The sequence below is a fragment of the Chironomus tepperi genome, unplaced genomic scaffold (assembly GCF_022539635.2).
Source record: "Chironomus tepperi strain 1889 unplaced genomic scaffold, CSIRO-AGI_Ctep_v1 contig_173, whole genome shotgun sequence".
Lineage (NCBI taxonomy): Eukaryota > Metazoa > Arthropoda > Insecta > Diptera > Chironomidae > Chironomus > Chironomus tepperi.
The window spans coordinates 23,441-33,103 of NW_027226295.1; the positions used below are offsets into that span (position 1 = coordinate 23,441).

General features: G+C 33.0%; 1 non-coding gene across 1 annotated transcript; it reads left to right on the top strand.

Moving 5' to 3' along the window:
- Positions 1–8,241: 8,241 nt before the first annotated feature.
- Positions 8,242–8,436, top strand: LOC139089041 (U2 spliceosomal RNA). The gene has a single exon (XR_011544269.1). It is a non-coding gene; the product is annotated as a U2 spliceosomal RNA (small nuclear RNA).
- The last annotated feature ends 1,227 nt before the right edge of the window (positions 8,437–9,663 follow it).

Here is a 9,663-nt window from a genome sequence, read left to right on the forward strand (position 1 = left end):
TCGTAGGAAGAACCTTATAAATTATAAAGAATTTGTACGGTTTTTGCCTGTCACAGGCACCTGTTTTGCAACTCTGACCGATTGTTATTGATGATGCTGCGAAACTGTGTCTTATGGTCGAAGTCGAGTTAAGTTACATTAGAATTTGCATGGATTTTTTTTTCTGCATATACTTGTGAAGTATATCATTTCATACAAATTTCTTATCGAACTGTAACGAAGTCGGTTTGTCTTTGACCTCTGTTAATCTTCTATTTTAAAGGATTTTTGGACATCCTATTAAGCCTCTCATCTCAGTAAATTGGTTTGCTATTAACCATAAGCAGAGTTGCAAAACAGGTGCCTGTGACAGGCAAAAACCGTACAAATTCTTGATGATTTACATGGTTCTTCCTACAAAACCATACAAGTTACCAAGAATTTGTACGGTTTTTGGCTGTCACAGGCACCTGTATTGCAACTCTGACCATAAGTTTCATATACTTTGTAACACATCTGAAGGATTTGGTTTGACCATAATTTGGCGATACACTCTAGAATAGCACAAGTCTGTCAATAGATTCGCACCAAGCAGTGATTCTGACATGCTTAGAACTAGGAATTGATTGGACGTTAAGTTGCCATTAACTAGTTATAGTTGATAGATTAACCGAATTGTGCTGACCGGGAATTGTGTTTTTGGAAGTACAATTTTAAGAAGGACTTAGTCCCTCCTTCCCACAAAACCCACCAAATAATCTCCATCTCAATCCTACAACACTCGGATCCAAACGTAAAGGTGTCTCCAAGCAAGAATCTCAAATATGTTTCTCTGTATTTTATGGCATATTAATGCTTTCCGCAAGAAACGTAAAAGTCGAGTTTAATGGCACATAATATGCATGCACATTCATATAAAGATACACACGAACATTGTGTAGTTGAAGAATAAATTTAAAAATTGATGTACCGCAACTGCCAAATGACTTTCAATTACTTAAATCTTCCTCACATCGTCATCAACATCGTTTTTTTTTATTTTTCGGGGAAGTGAAAATTAATTTGTAAAAAACGGAAATTTAAAGTATCTGCTGTATATATATGGAGTTGCAAATATTATCAGCGACACTTGAAATTATAACTTTGTGTGCTTTATCAGCAATCAGCAAAATGAAAAGTTGCTAAAATGTAAATTGTAAAAATTTATGAAAAGCAGTTGCATGCGATGGGTTTGTATATACACGGGGTTGTGTGAGAACTTGATAGAAAATTATGACAATGAAAATGAGGAAGTCATAAAGTATTCATCATTGTCATATGTGGCACTATGGGGCAAAATGAAAAAAAAAGGGACATTCACTTTGATTTTTGGACTTTTTGGAATCAAGACTTGAGGGTATTTTTTCTTATAGTACATATAGCAATAGACTTGCATGCAAAATTTCAGCTCATTTGGTGCTGTTTGGTCGGTTCTGGAGCTGTTTGAAGTTGAAAAATGGTAAAAAAATGGTTTTTTTCACTTCTTATTTGACTTGAAAAGTTTCATATTTAATTAAAAGATATTGAAAAACGTTTTTCGGTTCCTAATTGTACTATATAAGAGCTTTAATTTGACATAGGACAAGGTTTATATATACTGGGTTTTAGTGGCAGGACTTGAGAAAATGTATGAAAATACCAGAAAAAAAAGCTTCAAGCGTCCGGCAAATATGCTAGTTCTCAAAAGTTTCTCATATAGACCTATTTTTTCGTAAAGTACTTACGTTCTACTTTACAAAACTGAAAAAATATCCAAAATTGGTTGGTACGAACAAAAGTTATGGCATTTTTAGTTTTGGACGAATTTTTTTCTCAAAACTAATATTTCTGAGATGAATTTGGAAGATATCATTTGGAAAAAGTTTTTTAATGTTTTTTAATGTATTTATTGATTTTAAGAAGACTTGTGAAGAAATTTTTTGAAAAAGTTCAAAATTCTCCGAGTTAGAGGTACATATGCTATTTGACGACTTTACCCTTTTTCTCATCACTCAAACTGCTATAACTTTTACATGACTAAATATTTTTCAGATCTGTTTCTTGTTTAATGTAGCTTGTTTTAATACCTTTTCAACGATATATAATACTTAATAGATGGAAGTAGTCTTGGTCGTGAAAACGGACCCTGTTTGTGACTGACCCTTTACAAAGAAATTTTCAAAAAATTCATTTCTAAAACTACCACTAAGCACTCATAAATTAAATAATATAATATTTTTGTGTTTTTTAGGTCAAATTATGATAGTTTTGATTCTCAAAACTCAAAAATCTCATTTTGAAAACTTTCTGCGACTTTAGGGGCCTTCATATGTAATACTCAGGTAGTCTCTCAATTCTCAGATATGAAACTTTTTTATGGACTTTTTTTGATTGATATTGAATATTTACATTTATTTTGTGCAAAATATATCAATTTTAAAAAATTTGGGTCGAAAAAAAGTGATTTTTGACTATTTTGTTTAAAACAGGCTTAGGTAGGCCACATTTAAGGCACTCCAGTAGCTACTATGATTAAGTTCTATACATACTTTATACATATTCATAAAGGTAATATTAGTAACTAAAAATAACAGAAAACAGAATGCAAAAATATTGGTTCTAAAAAAAGTTATAGTCATTTGAGTGGCCAAAAAAGTGTCGAGGAGAGCAACCAGCATAGGCAAAAACTCAAAAATTCAAAATTTTAATGAAATTTTTGAAGATTTTTGAATAAAAACTATTTTTATGTTGTATTAATTCAAAATGTTGCATTTTTTGTCAAAATAAACGTTAAATTTTAAATTTTTGAGTTTTTGCCTATGCTGGTTGCTCTCCTCGACACTTTTTTGGCCACTCAAATGACTATAACTTTTTTTAGAACCAATATTTTTGCATTCTGTTTTCTGTTATTTTTAGTTACTAATATTACCTTTATGAATATGTATAAAACATGTATAGAACTTAATCATAGTAGCTACTGGAGTGCCTTAAATGTGGCCTACCTAAGCCTGGTTTGAACAAAATAGTCAAAAATCACTTTTTTTCGACCCAAATTTTTTAAAATTGATATATTTTGCACAAAATAAATGTAAATATTCAATATCAATCAAAAAAAGTCAATAAAAAAGTTTCATGTCTGAGAATTGAGAGATTACCTGAGTATTACCTATGAAGGCCCCTAAAGTTGTCGAAAGTTTACAAAATGAGATTTTTTGAGTTTTGAGAATCAAAACTATCATAATTTGACCTAAAAAACACAAAAATATTATATTATTTAATTTCTTAGTGGTAGTTTTAGAAATGAATTTTTTGAAAATTTCTTTGTAAAGGGTCAGTCACAAACAGGGTCCGTTTTCACGACCAAGACTACTTCCATCTATTAAGTATTATATATCGTTGAAAAGGTATTAAAACAAGCTACATTAAACAAGAAACAGAACTGAAAAATATTTAGTCATGTAAAAGTTATAGCAGTTTGAGTGATGAGAAAAAGGGTAAAGTCGTCAAATAGCATATGTACCTCTAACTCGGAGAATTTTGAACTTTTTCAAAAAATTTCTTCACAAGTCTTCTTAAAATCAATAAATACATTAAAAAACATTAAAAAACTTTTTCCAAATGATATCTTCCAAATTCATCTCAGAAATATTAGTTTTGAGAAAAAAATTCGTCCAAAACTAAAAATGCCATAACTTTTGTTCGTACCAACCAATTTTGGATATTTTTTCAGTTTTGTAAAGTAGAACGTAAGTACTTTACGAAAAAATAGGTCTATATGAGAAACTTTTGAGAACTAGCATATTTGCCGGACGCTTGAAGCTTTTTTTTCTGGTATTTTCATACATTTTCTCAAGTCCTGCCACTAAAACCCAGTATATATAAACCTTGTCCTATGTCAAATTAAAGCTCTTATATAGTACAATTAGGAACCGAAAAACGTTTTTCAATATCTTTTAATTAAATATGAAACTTTTCAAGTCAAATAAGAAGTGAAAAAAACCATTTTTTACCATTTTCAACTTCAAACAGCTCCAGAACCGACCAAACAGCACCAAATGAGCTGAAATTTTGCATGCAAGTCTATTGCTATATGTACTATAAGAAAAAAATACCCTCAAGTCTTGATTCCAAAAAGTCCAAAAATCAAAGTGAATGTCCCTTTTTTTTTCATTTTGCCCCATAGTGTGTGGGTGAACAAATTATCGCAAACATAAGCAAACAACAATTTTCATCATTTTTCCTTTCCTTTCCTTTTTCGAGCTATCTTTGGCATTGCTTTATAATTGAAAAACAAGTTGTGGATGGTTTTGAGATGGGAAAATGAAACGATTTTAGGAGTTCTAGACCAGAGTTGCAAAATAGGTGTCTGTGACAGGTAAAAACCATACAAATTCTTGATAATTTGTAAGCTTTTGTAAGACAAAAACCATATAAATTATCAAGAATTTGTACGGTTTTTGCCAGTCACAGTCAAATGTTTTGCAACTCTGTTCTAGACTTGAAATAAGTTTTAGTAACCTAACAGGCACAGAACAAGCTCTCCACAGTTTTCTGATCCTGAATATACTAGATGGACATGCTTGTGAGTGCGACCGTTTTTGACCGTTACTTTTATTTTTCTTCGTAACGGAAATTTGAATTTTAAAATAAGTTGAGTCCGAAATGTTCAAATTTTTCGACAATGTCGAAAAACTCGAATTTGAGACGGCCACACTCTGTTACAACCATTCACACACCAAACAAATCCACCACAAAATAATGCTAACAATTCACAATTTTAGAAAATTCACATTCATTTCTAATACCGCACTCATAAATATATCTCAAATGCATTCAAATAATGACGACTGTAAATCATTTAATGAAAATTCACACACATTTGTGATATTTCAATTTATGGCGCGTTGAGAATTAAAATTATGATGATTACATAAAATATTTTTATTACGATTCTGAACAGTCTCATTGTTAATAATGTGTGATTCATATACAGTTTTTCCCTTTTTTTTAGAGCATCAATTTCAAGAAATGTGGTTGATGTGTTGTTAACTTTGGGTATATGTCTATTACATTTGAGCTTAATTTCCTCAACTGTAATCCATAGACTCCCTCAGATGTCGTCTAAAACTGGTTCTATCGCCGGCTTCCGTCTGCCAATTGCCAATACCAAATGTAATGTTGTCTCTATCGACAGCTTCCTTCCAGGAGTTCTTCAGTCTAGCTTGATCTCTTACCATCCACAAAGACTTTATTTAGTGGACTACGGGTCTTCTACTAACGTGTCCAGCCCATCGGAGCCTGTTTATTTTGACTCTTCTTGTAATATCAGCCTCGTCATATAGCTGATACAGTTCCACATTACATCTACATTTGTATTGGTCTCCTTCTTTCTTAGGTCCAAAGATAACGCTAAGGATCCTCCTCTCAAATACTCCAATTGAGCATGTTCATCTGCAGCAGTCATATTCACTGACTCAGCACCATAAAGCACTACTGGTCAGATGAGCGTCTTGTACATGGTTGAGCTTAATTTAATAAGAAATAAGCATCAGAGTCACCGAATCTCATAAAATTAGATTGTAAACCGCGACACAAAGTTTGGACACCACTGATCTAGACCAGACATTAAAGAATAAGCTCAAATAGCCTTTCAGATCGAATAAAAGATCCTTTGTCGTCTTTCCTCTTAATTTAATGGCGAAGGCGCACGAGGACATTTAGAGCCATTTAGAGTATATCGACAGATGGATCTAGAGATTAGACAATATCTGCCACGAGCTCTTGGGTACCTACTTACTTACTTACTAGAAGCATGCTCCGAATTGGAGCCTAGATTGCTACAAAATGCTTTCAATCAGACTCTAGGGACACAAGCTTGCTATACTGCCCTTGGCTAGAATTCAGAAGGGAAAAGGCGTCTTGGTGCTGCAAGAGCAACATGGACGGATATCAAGGAATGCTAGTTAGATATCAAAACTGAGAATTGTTGTGCTGACCGATCACAAAGCTTGTACGAATTCTCAGTTTTGACATCTAACTAGTATTCCTTCATATCCATCCATGTTGCTCTAGGAGCTTTTTTTTTTTTTAAAAAAAAAATAAACTTTTTATTCATTAAATTTTTAACTTAATTATGTACAAAGTTTGGATACATTTTATTTGTATTTAAATTTTTAAAGGATTCTGGCATATCGCCTTCATCACTTAGTTTTTGATTTTATTTTGAAATTGTTTTGCTTTAAATTATGTTGTGGTTTATTCGGTGTTTCGCGACGCAAGACGAGTGTTGAAATTCGCTTGCAACTTTCCGACGTAGTCCTCAATAGAGGGTATTTTTGCTTCAGTATGTAGATCTGATATCCTTTCATATCTTGTTTTGTTGAGAACAATTCTCAAGAATTTGTTTTGTAGTACTTGTTGCTCTAGGAGCACCAAGACGCCTTTTCCGTTGTGGATTCTAGCCAAGAGCAATATAGCAAGCTTGTGTCTCTCTCCCGGCTACAACACTATCATTTGCATTGGGTCTACCTCAAGACCTCATTCCAAATAGTTTTTGTGCGCTTTAATTCCAAGTCCATTAAGTTCCCAAACAAGTTGCATGAATCGGAAAATGCAAAAATTTAATATTTTCGCAGCACAAAAATAAATAAATAAAATTTTCATTCATCTATCCGTTTTCATTTAGTACAAGTGTGAATTGTGAAGCACATAATACAGTCAGTCGAAAGCGACACATAGAGAGAGAATTATAGAGGAATAAAAAAAATGGGAAAAATGCCCATTGCGAATATTTTGTCGTAAATCATTGTGCATTGCAACTTCATCATTACAATCATTTGTTGCTCCACATACGCCCATAAATCTCAACTGTTAGCCTTTTTTTGTTGTTGTTGTTGCTTTGTTCCATACCAACTGCTTTTGACGTTATTAGTCCTTCTATTTAATATTTTGCTATTGTTCTCTTACAATTTATTTTATTTATTATTATTTGTTGTTGCTGTCTAGCATTTACAATGCCACCACACACCATACGAGTGAACCATTTTCCATCCATAATGTGATTATTATTTATTAATTTTCGATAAATTTGATGCCAACATTGTTTTTTTTTTTTGATGCTGTACTGTATGAATCATGAATGATCAAATGGGTGTTGAAAATTGAATATTGTAATCAGTTAAATGTTTGATTTATGGATGTTATTGAAATTGATTTTCTGAAAAAGTTAATTTTAATGGGAATTTTATGAGTCATTTGAGTAAGAATGGATGGATAATTAACAGTTTAAATCTAGAAATTGGTCTCTGTAAGGTGAGCGAAAGCGGAACATATGCAGTCATGTAGTACTTACTTACTTACTGGAACCATACTCCGATGTGGAGCCTAGGTTTCAACAAAAGGCCTTCCATCTGACCCTGTTGCTGGCCTTATCCATGACTTATGGGAATCTCGCGATTAATGTCCTCCTGTCCAGCTCTTTTTATTAATACACTATTTGATGGCCAGTCTTCTGGATTCCCATTCCACCAAATTCTGAAAATTCGTTTGTAGCAGTTGTTGACAAACACTCTAAGTTTTTGCTGGATTTCTTTGGTTTCGAAGCCAAGTTTCGCAACCATAGAGCAGCACTGACAAGACGCATGCATTGAAGATTTTCTTCTCAGTCATGTATTGCACTTAGCCTAACCACACCAACTACAAGCCTCACCTTCGCGCGGTGGAGACCGTTAGTCTAAGACACGTAGTGAAGCGGAGTCAAACGAGGCCCTGTTGCGTTGGCCTAGCTAGCCGCAGTCCTTAAACTAAACGCAAAGAGAGAAAACTAACGATGACAACCAAAACTAAGCGGACCGGCGATAGAACCAGCTTTAAGCGGCATCTGAGGAAGGCCATGGATCACAGTTCATCTGTACGGCCATCAATTAAGTAAGTAATCTACAAATTAATAAAAATATATAACTAGGCATTTTAGCATTTTCACACTCAATTGGCATACAATAACACATTTTTATTCTTCCTTGCATTTTTCTTTATTTCATAAGCCTTCATACCATAAAAGAAAAGAAGCTGCTTAAAACGACAGAAAATATGAAATTTGAAAAAAAATATCAGAACCTTACATTTAAAAAAATCCACCAAAAAACATTTGTGAGGTTTTCATACAAATGTTTTTTTCCACCTTATACTTCACAAGCGCTATCAGAAATTATTAATATATATTCTTCATTGTGACAATTCATCGTTATCGCTTCTCGGCTGTAATGGCTAAGATCAAAGTGTAGTATCTGTTCTTATCAGCTTAACATCTGGTAGTTTCTGCATAGCAGAACAAACAAATGTTAAACTGATTTTTGGAAATTGACGGAAACAAAGAAGCTTGCTTCTGTTCTGTCCGGGTTGGCCTAGTATTGCAGTACTTCTAGGATCGGCCCAAATAAATAAAATACATAAACATATATATAGTAATAATAAGCCTTTGTGGTATGATTTAAGGCTTTAAAGATGAGTCATCCACAAATGACTTCATGCTATGTATTAGTCAGATTGTGGCTTTCTTAAAAACGACCGTTAATTTTTTTTTCAAAAAAATATGTTTTGTCGTTAGTATTTAAAATTTTTTTGACCGTTACTTTTAATTTTATTCGTAACGGAAATTTGTATTTTAAAATAAGTTGAGCTTTAACTGACAATCTAATGTCGGCCACACTCTGGTATTAGTTTGCTCACCTAGTCAATTAACTACTCAACTGAGGTGTTCCACTGCATCAGTATTTTAATTGAATTAACAATAACTTGATATGCTAATTATTTAAAGGCTCTATAGAAATGTGTTAATAAATATTGAAATAATCTCTAAATAATATTATGGAGCAAACTCATTCATTTAGTAAAAAAAAGCCTTTTCTAATGCAATTAAGCATTAGTGTATCGATATAAATGCACACATTCATTTTAGACATCTAAATAGTTAAGTTTATTGCTTTCAAATGCGTTCAATTAAACTTCATTGCACAAAATTTATAATTGAAAATGCAAACAATAGACTAGAGTAGGAAGTAAAGAGGGTGTCGAGTGCATTGTGTGAGGCAAAATGCAGGCATATAGACAAACAGAAATTGTAATGATAATGTGGTACTTTGATAATAAATTATAAGCATATAATCAGATATGTGTACATTATTGGAGGTTGCTTATGTAAGTGATACTTGATAATAAGCTCAAGTGGATGTGATATTGTACGTAAAGGTATTATCAAGGGTAAGGGCATATCTAGTAATTTTACTTGTGTTGTCAATCTTTAGCATGGAATATTACGCGAGGGTCTTATAAGGGATTTTTGGGTTTTTGGAGTCAGTTCCCCGCTATTCTTTAGTTTAGACTATCCCAGCATTTTGCTACTTCCTTTGTACAAGTTGAGATTAGAAATGGTCGGCTAGCAGCTCAACGTGTATGCTAGGCGCCGCTACGTCACCAAATTAAAGGTAGCATGTAAAATTGCCCTGACAGGCACCGTGACGACAAAAAAAGCAGTTCGTCGCATTGTACTGCTCGGAATTTTTACCTTACCTAACTAGTCTAACTATAGAACTACCATCCAACAGGTTAACTTATGTACATAAATAGGCTGTTAATCTATTCTTGGATGGAAAAAGATCATGAGGTAGA